The sequence below is a fragment of the Hyla sarda genome, chromosome 8, assembly GCF_029499605.1.
Source record: "Hyla sarda isolate aHylSar1 chromosome 8, aHylSar1.hap1, whole genome shotgun sequence".
Classification (NCBI taxonomy): Eukaryota; Metazoa; Chordata; class Amphibia; order Anura; family Hylidae; genus Hyla; species Hyla sarda.
In genome coordinates, this window is record NC_079196.1 from 118478472 (window position 1) to 118491507 (window position 13036).

Sequence of the window (13036 nt, forward strand, 5' to 3'; positions counted from 1 at the left end):
AAAAAATATATATAAAAAGAAAAAGAGAGAGAGAGAGAGACTGACTTAGTGAGCGAGTGAGTGAGAGAGTGAGAGTGAATGAGTGAGTGAGTGATTGAGTGAGTGAGTGAGTGAGTGAGAACAAATGAGTTAAAGCAAGTGAGTGAGAGAGATCGAATGAATGAAAGTCTGAATGACAGAAAGAAAAAAGGATGAAGAAAGAAGCATGAAGAAAAAAAAATGTATATGGAGTTGCTGACATGAGTGCAATCTACAAAGCCGTTGAGGCTGATCCTCATGGGAGGATTATTGCACCAGGACCCTTAGCACTTTTAAAATGCCATTCAATGCCACGGGCTAGATGTAAACTGCAGATGACCATGTTGTGGTAGTTACCATGGATACCCAAGTGATGTGTGAGCTAACACATAGGCCCAACAGATTCCAAGAAGGCCAGAATCACCAGCGGCACCACCATCGATTGTCAGGTCACCCGGATTCAGCAAATACCAGAGTCCAAAATGATGCAGGTTTATACTGTTAATTTTCAGTTTATCGTTACAGTTGGTGTTATTCCATGTCGGAAGGGATGCAGCTACAGCCAGTGGGGTAACTAGAGACAGGCAGGCAGCTATGTGCAACAAAGGTAGGCGTGTTGTTTTCATATGCAGATCTGAAATATTGTCTTATATGCAAGAGGAGGAGTGATGGGGGTTCAGGCAAAAGCCAGGCTATGGATTGCATTGCTAAATGCTCCATCACAGTGCAATGGTCGCCTGTCCTTTTTTTAAGTGATGATGTGGGTTTAGCCTGTGCTGTATGTATGTATGTATGGGTGGCTGACTGCCACCCACCCAGAGAGTGTATGGGAGTCTGGTTGGCTGCCAGCCTTCCTTCCATTCCTATGAGTAATGTGAGTGCTCATGAAGGGGACATGGTTGGGTCCACCCCTTTCCCGGTTATCCCCTCTAGGCCTTTTGGCTTAGATCAAGTGTAAAAAAAGAAAGGATCTTGCGACAGATCGCATCCTGAGGCACGTTTTTTTTTGTGTGAATACTTGCACTTGGGTGACTTGTGAGCACATACTGATACATACGTTCCCTATCTGGGGACCATAAATTAAATGGATTTTTGAGAAAGGGAGCTGATTTGGAAGCTTGCTTCTGTCGCCCTATGCATTGACCCGATGTGGCAGTATCTTCGGGTAGTGAACAGTGCACCACCCCATTCCAGTGTTAAACAAGAAAGATTCTCATTTAATCCTCCGTGGGTGAGAATTTGAGTTTGAGAATTGGAGACCAAAATGATGAGTTGCACTGACTGGTTTATGAACGTCTATTCATTTAGCGTTTTAATGACCATGTTTGCACACTGATTGGTGTAAAAAAATAAAATAAAACTAAATAATAATAATCTAGCACACCTGTGCAGGTTTGACATGACATGACAGGTAGCTGTCTTGTGGGTGGTGCTGAATCCTGTTAAATGACATGAGGGTCTCATGCCTATACACAAGGGTGTGTCATTGCTGTTGCTTGACCATGCATTGGTTTCTGTGGTCAGTGAATGATAAAAACAAAATTTACCATCCATTGATGGATGGGAAATCCGCCATGAGGCATTTGTTTTTAGAAACTGCTGCTCACAACCAATGTTGCAATGGAGTGTCTCCATCTGCTGGTGGTATTGGAAAGGCATTAGTGCTATGACAGGGTCTGAAGAAGAAGAAGAAGAAGAAGAAGACGGAAAAAAATATATATAAAAAGAAAAAGAGAGAGAGAGAGAGAGAGACTGACTTAGTGAGCGAGTGAGTGAGAGAGTGAGAGTGAATGAGTGAGTGAGTGATTGAGTGAGTGAGTGAGTGAGTGAGAACAAATGAGTTAAAGCAAGTGAGTGAGAGAGATCGAATGAATGAAAGTCTGAATGACAGAAAGAAAAAAGGATGAAGAAAGAAGCATGAAGAAAAAAAAATGTATATGGAGTTGCTGACATGAGTGCAATCTACAAAGCCGTTGAGGCTGATCCTCATGGGAGGATTATTGCACCAGGACCCTTAGCACTTTTAAAATGCCATTCAATGCCACGGGCTAGATGTAAACTGCAGATGACCATGTTGTGGTAGTTACCATGGATACCCAAGTGATATGTGAGCTAACACATAGGCCCAACAGATTCCAAGAAGGCCAGAATCACCAGCGGCACCACCATCGATTGTCAGGTCACCCGGATTCAGCAAATACCAGAGTCCAAAATGATGCAGGTTTATACTGTTAATTTTCAGTTTATCGTTACAGTTGGTGTTATTCCATGTCGGAAGGGACGCAGCTACAGCCAGTGGGGTAACTAGAGACAGGCAGGCAGCTATGTGCAACAAAGGTAGGCGTGTTGTTTTCATATGCAGATCTGAAATATTGTCTTATATGCAAGAGGAGGAGTGATGGGGGTTCAGGCAAAAGCCAGGCTATGGATTGCATTGCTAAATGCTCCATCAGAGTGCAATGGTCGCCTGTCCTTTTTTTAAGTGATGATGTGGGTTTAGCCTGTGCTGTATGTATGTATGTATGGGTGGCTGACTGCCACCCACCCAGAGAGTGTATGGGAGTCTGGTTGGCTGCCAGCCTTCCTTCCATTCCTATGAGTAATGTGAGTGCTCATGAAGGGGACATGGTTGGGTCCACCCCTTTCCCGGTTATCCCCTCTAGGCCTTTTGGCTTAGATCAAGTGTAAAAAAAGAAAGGATCTTGCGACAGATCGCATCCTGAGGCACGTTTTTTTTTGTGTGAATACTTGCACTTGGGTGACTTGTGAGCACATACTGATACATACGTTCCCTATCTGGGGACCATAAATTAAATGGATTTTTGAGAAAGGGAGCTGATTTGGAAGCTTGCTTCTGTCGCCCTATGCATTGACCCGATGTGGCAGTATCTTCGGGTAGTGAACAGTGCACCACCCCATTCCAGTGTTAAACAAGAAAGATTCTCATTTAATCCTCCGTGGGTGAGAATTTGAGTTTGAGAATTGGAGACCAAAATGATGAGTTGCACTGACTGGTTTATGAACGTCTATTCATTTAGCGTTTTAATGACCATGTTTGCACACTGATTGGTGTAAAAAAATAAAATAAAACTAAATAATAATAATCTAGCACACCTGTGCAGGTTTGACATGACATGACAGGTAGCTGTCTTGTGGGTGGTGCTGAATCCTGTTAAATGACATGAGGGTCTCATGCCTATACACAAGGGTGTGTCATTGCTGTTGCTTGACCATGCATTGGTTTCTGTGGTCAGTGAATGATAAAAACAAAATTTACCATCCATTGATGGATGGGAAATCCGCCATGAGGCATTTGTTTTTAGAAACTGCTGCTCACAACCAATGTTGCAATGGAGTGTCTCCATCTGCTGGTGGTATTGGAAAGGCATTAGTGCTATGACAGGGTCTGAAGAAGAAGAAGAAGAAGACGGAAAAAAATATATATAAAAAGAAAAAGAGAGAGAGAGAGAGAGAGACTGACTTAGTGAGCGAGTGAGTGAGAGAGTGAGAGTGAATGAGTGAGTGAGTGATTGAGTGAGTGAGTGAGTGAGTGAGAACAAATGAGTTAAAGCAAGTGAGTGAGAGAGATCGAATGAATGAAAGTCTGAATGACAGAAAGAAAAAAGGATGAAGAAAGAAGCATGAAGAAAAAAAAATGTATATGGAGTTGCTGACATGAGTGCAATCTACAAAGCCGTTGAGGCTGATCCTCATGGGAGGATTATTGCACCAGGACCCTTAGCACTTTTAAAATGCCATTCAATGCCACGGGCTAGATGTAAACTGCAGATGACCATGTTGTGGTAGTTACCATGGATACCCAAGTGATGTGTGAGCTAACACATAGGCCCAACAGATTCCAAGAAGGCCAGAATCACCAGCGGCACCACCATCGATTGTCAGGTCACCCGGATTCAGCAAATACCAGAGTCCAAAATGATGCAGGTTTATACTGTTAATTTTCAGTTTATCGTTACAGTTGGTGTTATTCCATGTCGGAAGGGACGCAGCTACAGCCAGTGGGGTAACTAGAGACAGGCAGGCAGCTATGTGCAACAAAGGTAGGCGTGTTGTTTTCATATGCAGATCTGAAATATTGTCTTATATGCAAGAGGAGGAGTGATGGGGGTTCAGGCAAAAGCCAGGCTATGGATTGCATTGCTAAATGCTCCATCAGAGTGCAATGGTCGCCTGTCCTTTTTTTAAGTGATGATGTGGGTTTAGCCTGTGCTGTATGTATGTATGTATGGGTGGCTGACTGCCACCCACCCAGAGAGTGTATGGGAGTCTGGTTGGCTGCCAGCCTTCCTTCCATTCCTATGAGTAATGTGAGTGCTCATGAAGGGGACATGGTTGGGTCCACCCCTTTCCCGGTTATCCCCTCTAGGCCTTTTGGCTTAGATCAAGTTTAAAAAAAGAAAGGATCTTGCGACAGATCGCGTCCTGAGGCACGTTTTTTTTTGTGTGAATACTTGCACTTGGGTGACTTGTGAGCACATACTGATACATACGTTCCCTATCTGGGGACCATAAATTAAATGGATTTTTGAGAAAGGGAGCTGATTTGGAAGCTTGCTTCTGTCGCCCTATGCATTGACCCGATGTGGCAGTATCTTCGGGTAGTGAACAGTGCACCACCCCATTCCAGTGTTAAACAAGAAAGATTCTCATTTAATCCTCCGTGGGTGAGAATTTGAGTTTGAGAATTGGAGACCAAAATGATGAGTTGCACTGACTGGTTTATGAACGTCTATTCATTTAGCGTTTTAATGACCATGTTTGCACACTGATTGGTGTAAAAAAATAAAATAAAACTAAATAATAATAATCTAGCACACCTGTGCAGGTTTGACATGACATGACAGGTAGCTGTCTTGTGGGTGGTGCTGAATCCTGTTAAATGACATGAGGGTCTCATGCCTATACACAAGGGTGTGTCATTGCTGTTGCTTGACCATGCATTGGTTTCTGTGGTCAGTGAATGATAAAAACAAAATTTACCATCCATTGATGGATGGGAAATCCGCCATGAGGCATTTGTTTTTAGAAACTGCTGCTCACAACCAATGTTGCAATGGAGTGTCTCCATCTGCTGGTGGTATTGGAAAGGCATTAGTGCTATGACAGGGTCTGAAGAAGAAGAAGAAGAAGACGGAAAAAAATATATATAAAAAGAAAAAGAGAGAGAGAGAGAGAGAGACTGACTTAGTGAGCGAGTGAGTGAGAGAGTGAGAGTGAGTGAGAGTGAATGAGTGAGTGAGTGATTGAGTGAGTGAGTGAGTGAGAACAAATGAGTTAAAGCAAGTGAGTGAGAGAGATCGAATGAATGAAAGTCTGAATGACAGAAAGAAAAAAGGATGAAGAAAGAAGCATGAAGAAAAAAAAATGTATATGGAGTTGCTGACATGAGTGCAATCTACAAAGCCGTTGAGGCTGATCCTCATGGGCGGATTATTGCACCAGGACCCTTAGCACTTTTAAAATGCCATTCAATGCCACGGGCTAGATGTAAACTGCAGATGACCATGTTGTGGTAGTTACCATGGATACCCAAGTGATGTGTGAGCTAACACATAGGCCCAACAGATTCCAAGAAGGCCAGAATCACCAGCGGCACCACCATCGATTGTCAGGTCACCCGGATTCAGCAAATACCAGAGTCCAAAATGATGCAGGTTTATACTGTTAATTTTCAGTTTATCGTTACAGTTGGTGTTATTCCATGTCGGAAGGGACGCAGCTACAGCCAGTGGGGTAACTAGAGACAGGCAGGCAGCTATGTGCAACAAAGGTAGGCGTGTTGTTTTCATATGCAGATCTGAAATATTGTCTTATATGCAAGAGGAGGAGTGATGGGGGTTCAGGCAAAAGCCAGGCTATGGATTGCATTGCTAAATGCTCCATCAGAGTGCAATGGTCGCCTGTCTTTTTTTAAGTGATGATGTGGGTTTAGCCTGTGCTGTATGTATGTATGTATGGGTGGCTGACTGCCACCCACCCAGAGAGTGTATGGGAGTCTGGTTGGCTGCCAGCCTTCCTTCCATTCCTATGAGTAATGTGAGTGCTCATGAAGGGGACATGGTTGGGTCCACCCCTTTCCCGGTTATCCCCTCTAGGCCTTTTGGCTTAGATCAAGTGTAAAAAAAGAAAGGATCTTGCGACAGATCGCATCCTGAGGCACGTTTTTTTTTTGTGTGAATACTTGCACTTGGGTGACTTGTGAGCACATACTGATACATACGTTCCCTATCTGGGGACCATAAATTAAATGGATTTTTGAGAAAGGGAGCTGATTTGGAAGCTTGCTTCTGTCGCCCTATGCATTGACCCGATGTGGCAGTATCTTCGGGTAGTGAACAGTGCACCACCCCATTCCAGTGTTAAACAAGAAAGATTCTCATTTAATCCTCCGTGGGTGAGAATTTGAGTTTGAGAATTGGAGACCAAAATGATGAGTTGCACTGACTGGTTTATGAACGTCTATTCATTTAGCGTTTTAATGACCATGTTTGCACACTGATTGGTGTAAAAAAATAAAATAAAACTAAATAATAATAATCTAGCACACCTGTGCAGGTTTGACATGACATGACAGGTAGCTGTCTTGTGGGTGGTGCTGAATCCTGTTAAATGACATGAGGGTCTCATGCCTATACACAAGGGTGTGTCATTGCTGTTGCTTGACCATGCATTGGTTTCTGTGGTCAGTGAATGATAAAAACAAAATTTACCATCCATTGATGGATGGGAAATCCGCCATGAGGCATTTGTTTTTAGAAACTGCTGCTCACAACCAATGTTGCAATGGAGTGTCTCCATCTGCTGGTGTTATTGGAAAGGCATTAGTGCTATGACAGGGTCTGAAGAAGAAGAAGAAGAAGACGGAAAAAAATATATATAAAAAGAAAAAGAGAGAGAGAGAGAGAGACTGACTTAGTGAGCGAGTGAGTGAGAGAGTGAGAGTGAGTGAGAGTGAATGAGTGAGTGAGTGATTGAGTGAGTGAGTGAGAACAAATGAGTTAAAGCAAGTGAGTGAGAGAGATCGAATGAATGAAAGTCTGAATGACAGAAAGAAAAAAGGATGAAGAAAGAAGCATGAAGAAAAAAAAATGTATATGGAGTTGCTGACATGAGTGCAATCTACAAAGCCGTTGAGGCTGATCCTCATGGGAGGATTATTGCACCAGGACCCTTAGCACTTTTAAAATGCCATTCAATGCCACGGGCTAGATGTAAACTGCAGATGACCATGTTGTGGTAGTTACCATGGATACCCAAGTGATGTGTGAGCTAACACATAGGCCCAACAGATTCCAAGAAGGCCAGAATCACCAGCGGCACCACCATCGATTGTCAGGTCACCCGGATTCAGCAAATACCAGAGTCCAAAATGATGCAGGTTTATACTGTTAATTTTCAGTTTATCGTTACAGTTGGTGTTATTCCATGTCGGAAGGGACGCAGCTACAGCCAGTGGGGTAACTAGAGACAGGCAGGCAGCTATGTGCAACAAAGGTAGGCGTGTTGTTTTCATATGCAGATCTGAAATATTGTCTTATATGCAAGAGGAGGAGTGATGGGGGTTCAGGCAAAAGCCAGGCTATGGATTGCATTGCTAAATGCTCCATCAGAGTGCAATGGTCGCCTGTCCTTTTTTTAAGTGATGATGTGGGTTTAGCCTGTGCTGTATGTATGTATGTATGGGTGGCTGACTGCCACCCACCCAGAGAGTGTATGGGAGTCTGGTTGGCTGCCAGCCTTCCTTCCATTCCTATGAGTAATGTGAGTGCTCATGAAGGGGACATGGTTGGGTCCACCCCTTTCCCGGTTATCCCCTCTAGGCCTTTTGGCTTAGATCAAGTGTAAAAAAAGAAAGGATCTTGCGACAGATCGCATCCTGAGGCACGTTTTTTTTTTGTGTGAATACTTGCACTTGGGTGACTTGTGAGCACATACTGATACATACGTTCCCTATCTGGGGACCATAAATTAAATGGATTTTTGAGAAAGGGAGCTGATTTGGAAGCTTGCTTCTGTCGCCCTATGCATTGACCCGATGTGGCAGTATCTTCGGGTAGTGAACAGTGCACCACCCCATTCCAGTGTTAAACAAGAAAGATTCTCATTTAATCCTCCGTGGGTGAGAATTTGAGTTTGAGAATTGGAGACCAAAATGATGAGTTGCACTGACTGGTTTATGAACGTCTATTCATTTAGCGTTTTAATGACCATGTTTGCACACTGATTGGTGTAAAAAAATAAAATAAAACTAAATAATAATAATCTAGCACACCTGTGCAGGTTTGACATGACATGACAGGTAGCTGTCTTGTGGGTGGTGCTGAATCCTGTTAAATGACATGAGGGTCTCATGCCTATACACAAGGGTGTGTCATTGCTGTTGCTTGACCATGCATTGGTTTCTGTGGTCAGTGAATGATAAAAACAAAATTTACCATCCATTGATGGATGGGAAATCCGCCATGAGGCATTTGTTTTTAGAAACTGCTGCTCACAACCAATGTTGCAATGGAGTGTCTCCATCTGCTGGTGGTATTGGAAAGGCATTAGTGCTATGACAGGGTCTGAAGAAGAAGAAGAAGAAGACGGAAAAAAATATACATAAAAAGAAAAAGAGAGAGAGAGAGAGAGACTGACTTAGTGAGCGAGTGAGTGAGAGAGTGAGAGTGAGTGAGAGTGAATGAGTGAGTGAGTGATTGAGTGAGTGAGTGAGTGAGAACAAATGAGTTAAAGCAAGTGAGTGAGATAGATCGAATGAATGAAAGTCTGAATGACAGAAAGAAAAAAGGATGAAGAAAGAAGCATGAAGAAAAAAAAATGTATATGGAGTTGCTGACATGAGTGCAATCTACAAAGCCGTTGAGGCTGATCCTCATGGGAGGATTATTGCACCAGGACCCTTAGCACTTTTAAAATGCCATTCAATGCCACGGGCTAGATGTAAACTGCAGATGACCATGTTGTGGTAGTTACCATGGATACCCAAGTGATGTGTGAGCTAACACATAGGCCCAACAGATTCCAAGAAGGCCAGAATCACCAGCGGCACCACCATCGATTGTCAGGTCACCCGGATTCAGCAAATACCAGAGTCCAAAATGATGCAGGTTTATACTGTTAATTTTCAGTTTATCGTTACAGTTGGTGTTATTCCATGTCGGAAGGGACGCAGCTACAGCCAGTGGGGTAACTAGAGACAGGCAGGCAGCTATGTGCAACAAAGGTAGGCGTGTTGTTTTCATATGCAGATCTGAAATATTGTCTTATATGCAAGAGGAGGAGTGATGGGGGTTCAGGCAAAAGCCAGGCTATGGATTGCATTGCTAAATGCTCCATCAGAGTGCAATGGTCGCCTGTCCTTTTTTTAAGTGATGATGTGGGTTTAGCCTGTGCTGTATGTATGTATGTATGTATGGGTGGCTGACTGCCACCCACCCAGAGAGTGTATGGGAGTCTGGTTGGCTGCCAGCCTTCCTTCCATTCCTATGAGTAATGTGAGTGCTCATGAAGGGGACATGGTTGGGTCCACCCCTTTCCCGGTTATCCCCTCTAGGCCTTTTGGCTTAGATCAAGTGTAAAAAAAGAAAGGATCTTGCGACAGATCGCATCCTGAGGCACGTTTTTTTTGTGTGAATACTTGCACTTGGGTGACTTGTGAGCACATACTGATACATACGTTCCCTATCTGGGGACCATAAATTAAATGGATTTTTGAGAAAGGGACCTGATTTGGAAGCTTGCTTCTGTCGCCCTATGCATTGACCCGATGTGGCAGTATCTTCGGGTAGTGAACAGTGCACCACCCCATTCCAGTGTTAAACAAGAAAGATTCTCATTTAATCCTCCGTGGGTGAGAATTTGAGTTTGAGAATTGGAGACCAAAATGATGAGTTGCACTGACTGGTTTATGAACGTCTATTCATTTAGCGTTTTAATGACCATGTTTGCACACTGATTGGTGTAAAAAAATAAAATAAAACTAAATAATAATAATCTAGCACACCTGTGCAGGTTTGACATGACATGACAGGTAGCTGTCTTGTGGGTGGTGCTGAATCCTGTTAAATGACATGAGGGTCTCATGCCTATACACAAGGGTGTGTCATTGCTGTTGCTTGACCATGCATTGATTTCTGTGGTCAGTGAATGATAAAAACAAAATTTACCATCCATTGATGGATGGGAAATCCGCCATGAGGCATTTGTTTTTAGAAACTGCTGCTCACAACCAATGTTGCAATGGAGTGTCTCCATCTGCTGGTGGTATTGGAAAGGCATTAGTGCTATGACAGGGTCTGAAGAAGAAGAAGAAGAAGAAGACGGAAAAAAATATATATAAAAAGAAAAAGAGAGAGAGAGAGAGAGACTGACTTAGGGTACGTTCCCACACGGCGTATTTGCTGCTTATTTGCTGCTGCGTATTTTATTTTCCCTGTTGAAGTCAATGGGTAGGAAAATACGCAGCACCAAATACGCAGCACCAAATACGCAGCAAATACGCAGCAAATACGCAGCAAAATACGCCATGTGGGAATGCACCCTTAGTGAGCGAGTGAGTGAGAGAGTGAGAGTGAATGAGTGAGTGAGTGATTGAGTGAGTGAGTGAGTGAGTGAGAACAAATGAGTTAAAGCAAGTGAGTGAGAGAGATCGAATGAATGAAAGTCTGAATGACAGAAAGAAAAAAGGATGAAGAAAGAAGCATGAAGAAAAAAAAATGTATATGGAGTTGCTGACATGAGTGCAATCTACAAAGCCGTTGAGGCTGATCCTCATGGGAGGATTATTGCACCAGGACCCTTAGCACTTTTAAAATGCCATTCAATGCCACGGGCTAGATGTAAACTGCAGATGACCATGTTGTGGTAGTTACCATGGATACCCAAGTGATGTGTGAGCTAACACATAGGCCCAACAGATTCCAAGAAGGCCAGAATCACCAGCGGCACCACCATCGATTGTCAGGTCACCCGGATTCAGCAAATACCAGAGTCCAAAATGATGCAGGTTTATACTGTTCATTTTCAGTTTATCGTTACAGTTGGTGTTATTCCATGTCGGAAGGGACGCAGCTACAGCCAGTGGGGTAACTAGAGACAGGCAGGCAGCTATGTGCAACAAAGGTAGGCGTGTTGTTTTCATATGCAGATCTGAAATATTGTCTTATATGCAAGAGGAGGAGTGATGGGGGTTCAGGCAAAAGCCAGGCTATGGATTGCATTGCTAAATGCTCCATCAGAGTGCAATGGTCGCCTGTCCTTTTTTTAAGTGATGATGTGGGTTTAGCCTGTGCTGTATGTATGTATGTATGGGTGGCTGACTGCCACCCACCCAGAGAGTGTATGGGAGTCTGGTTGGCTGCCAGCCTTCCTTCCATTCCTATGAGTAATGTGAGTGCTCATGAAGGGGACATGGTTGGGTCCACCCCTTTCCCGGTTATCCCCTCTAGGCCTTTTGGCTTAGATCAAGTTTAAAAAAAGAAAGGATCTTGCGACAGATCGCGTCCTGAGGCACGTTTTTTTTTGTGTGAATACTTGCACTTGGGTGACTTGTGAGCACATACTGATACATACGTTCCCTATCTGGGGACCATAAATTAAATGGATTTTTGAGAAAGGGAGCTGATTTGGAAGCTTGCTTCTGTCGCCCTATGCATTGACCCGATGTGGCAGTATCTTCGGGTAGTGAACAGTGCACCACCCCATTCCAGTGTTAAACAAGAAAGATTCTCATTTAATCCTCCGTGGGTGAGAATTTGAGTTTGAGAATTGGAGACCAAAATGATGAGTTGCACTGACTGGTTTATGAACGTCTATTCATTTAGCGTTTTAATGACCATGTTTGCACACTGATTGGTGTAAAAAAATAAAATAAAACTAAATAATAATAATCTAGCACACCTGTGCAGGTTTGACATGACATGACAGGTAGCTGTCTTGTGGGTGGTGCTGAATCCTGTTAAATGACATGAGGGTCTCATGCCTATACACAAGGGTGTGTCATTGCTGTTGCTTGACCATGCATTGGTTTCTGTGGTCAGTGAATGATAAAAACAAAATTTACCATCCATTGATGGATGGGAAATCCGCCATGAGGCATTTGTTTTTAGAAACTGCTGCTCACAACCAATGTTGCAATGGAGTGTCTCCATCTGCTGGTGGTATTGGAAAGGCATTAGTGCTATGACAGGGTCTGAAGAAGAAGAAGAAGAAGACGGAAAAAAATATATATAAAAAGAAAAAGAGAGAGAGAGAGAGAGACTGACTTAGTGAGCGAGTGAGTGAGAGAGTGAGAGTGAGTGAGAGTGAATGAGTGAGTGAGTGATTGAGTGAGTGAGTGAGTGAGAACAAATGAGTTAAAGCAAGTGAGTGAGAGAGATCGAATGAATGAAAGTCTGAATGACAGAAAGAAAAAAGGATGAAGAAAGAAGCATGAAGAAAAAAAAATGTATATGGAGTTGCTGACATGAGTGCAATCTACAAAGCCGTTGAGGCTGATCCTCATGGGCGGATTATTGCACCAGGACCCTTAGCACTTTTAAAATGCCATTCAATGCCACGGGCTAGATGTAAACTGCAGATGACCATGTTGTGGTAGTTACCATGGATACCCAAGTGATGTGTGAGCTAACACATAGGCCCAACAGATTCCAAGAAGGCCAGAATCACCAGCGGCACCACCATCGATTGTCAGGTCACCCGGATTCAGCAAATACCAGAGTCCAAAATGATGCAGGTTTATACTGTTAATTTTCAGTTTATCGTTACAGTTGGTGTTATTCCATGTCGGAAGGGACGCAGCTACAGCCAGTGGGGTAACTAGAGACAGGCAGGCAGCTATGTGCAACAAAGGTAGGCGTGTTGTTTTCATATGCAGATCTGAAATATTGTCTTATATGCAAGAGGAGGAGTGATGGGGGTTCAGGCAAAAGCCAGGCTATGGATTGCATTGCTAAATGCTCCATCAGAGTGCAATGGTCGCCTGTCCTTTTTTTAAGTG

General features: G+C 43.4%; 7 pseudogenes; all 7 read left to right on the plus strand.

The window, feature by feature from the left end:
* The first annotated feature begins 940 nt into the window (after positions 1 to 940).
* Positions 941 to 1204, plus strand: LOC130287550 (U2 spliceosomal RNA; annotated as a pseudogene).
* Positions 1205 to 2670: 1466 nt separating this feature from the next.
* LOC130287551 (U2 spliceosomal RNA) lies at positions 2671 to 2934 on the plus strand (annotated as a pseudogene).
* Positions 2935 to 4394: 1460 nt separating this feature from the next.
* On the plus strand, positions 4395 to 4658 carry LOC130289529 (U2 spliceosomal RNA; annotated as a pseudogene).
* A 1465-nt stretch (positions 4659 to 6123) lies between these two features.
* On the plus strand, positions 6124 to 6388 carry LOC130288161 (U2 spliceosomal RNA; annotated as a pseudogene).
* A 1460-nt stretch (positions 6389 to 7848) lies between these two features.
* Positions 7849 to 8113, plus strand: LOC130288162 (U2 spliceosomal RNA; annotated as a pseudogene).
* Positions 8114 to 9581: 1468 nt separating this feature from the next.
* Positions 9582 to 9844, plus strand: LOC130289693 (U2 spliceosomal RNA; annotated as a pseudogene).
* Positions 9845 to 11475: 1631 nt separating this feature from the next.
* Positions 11476 to 11739, plus strand: LOC130289530 (U2 spliceosomal RNA; annotated as a pseudogene).
* The last annotated feature ends 1297 nt before the right edge of the window (positions 11740 to 13036 follow it).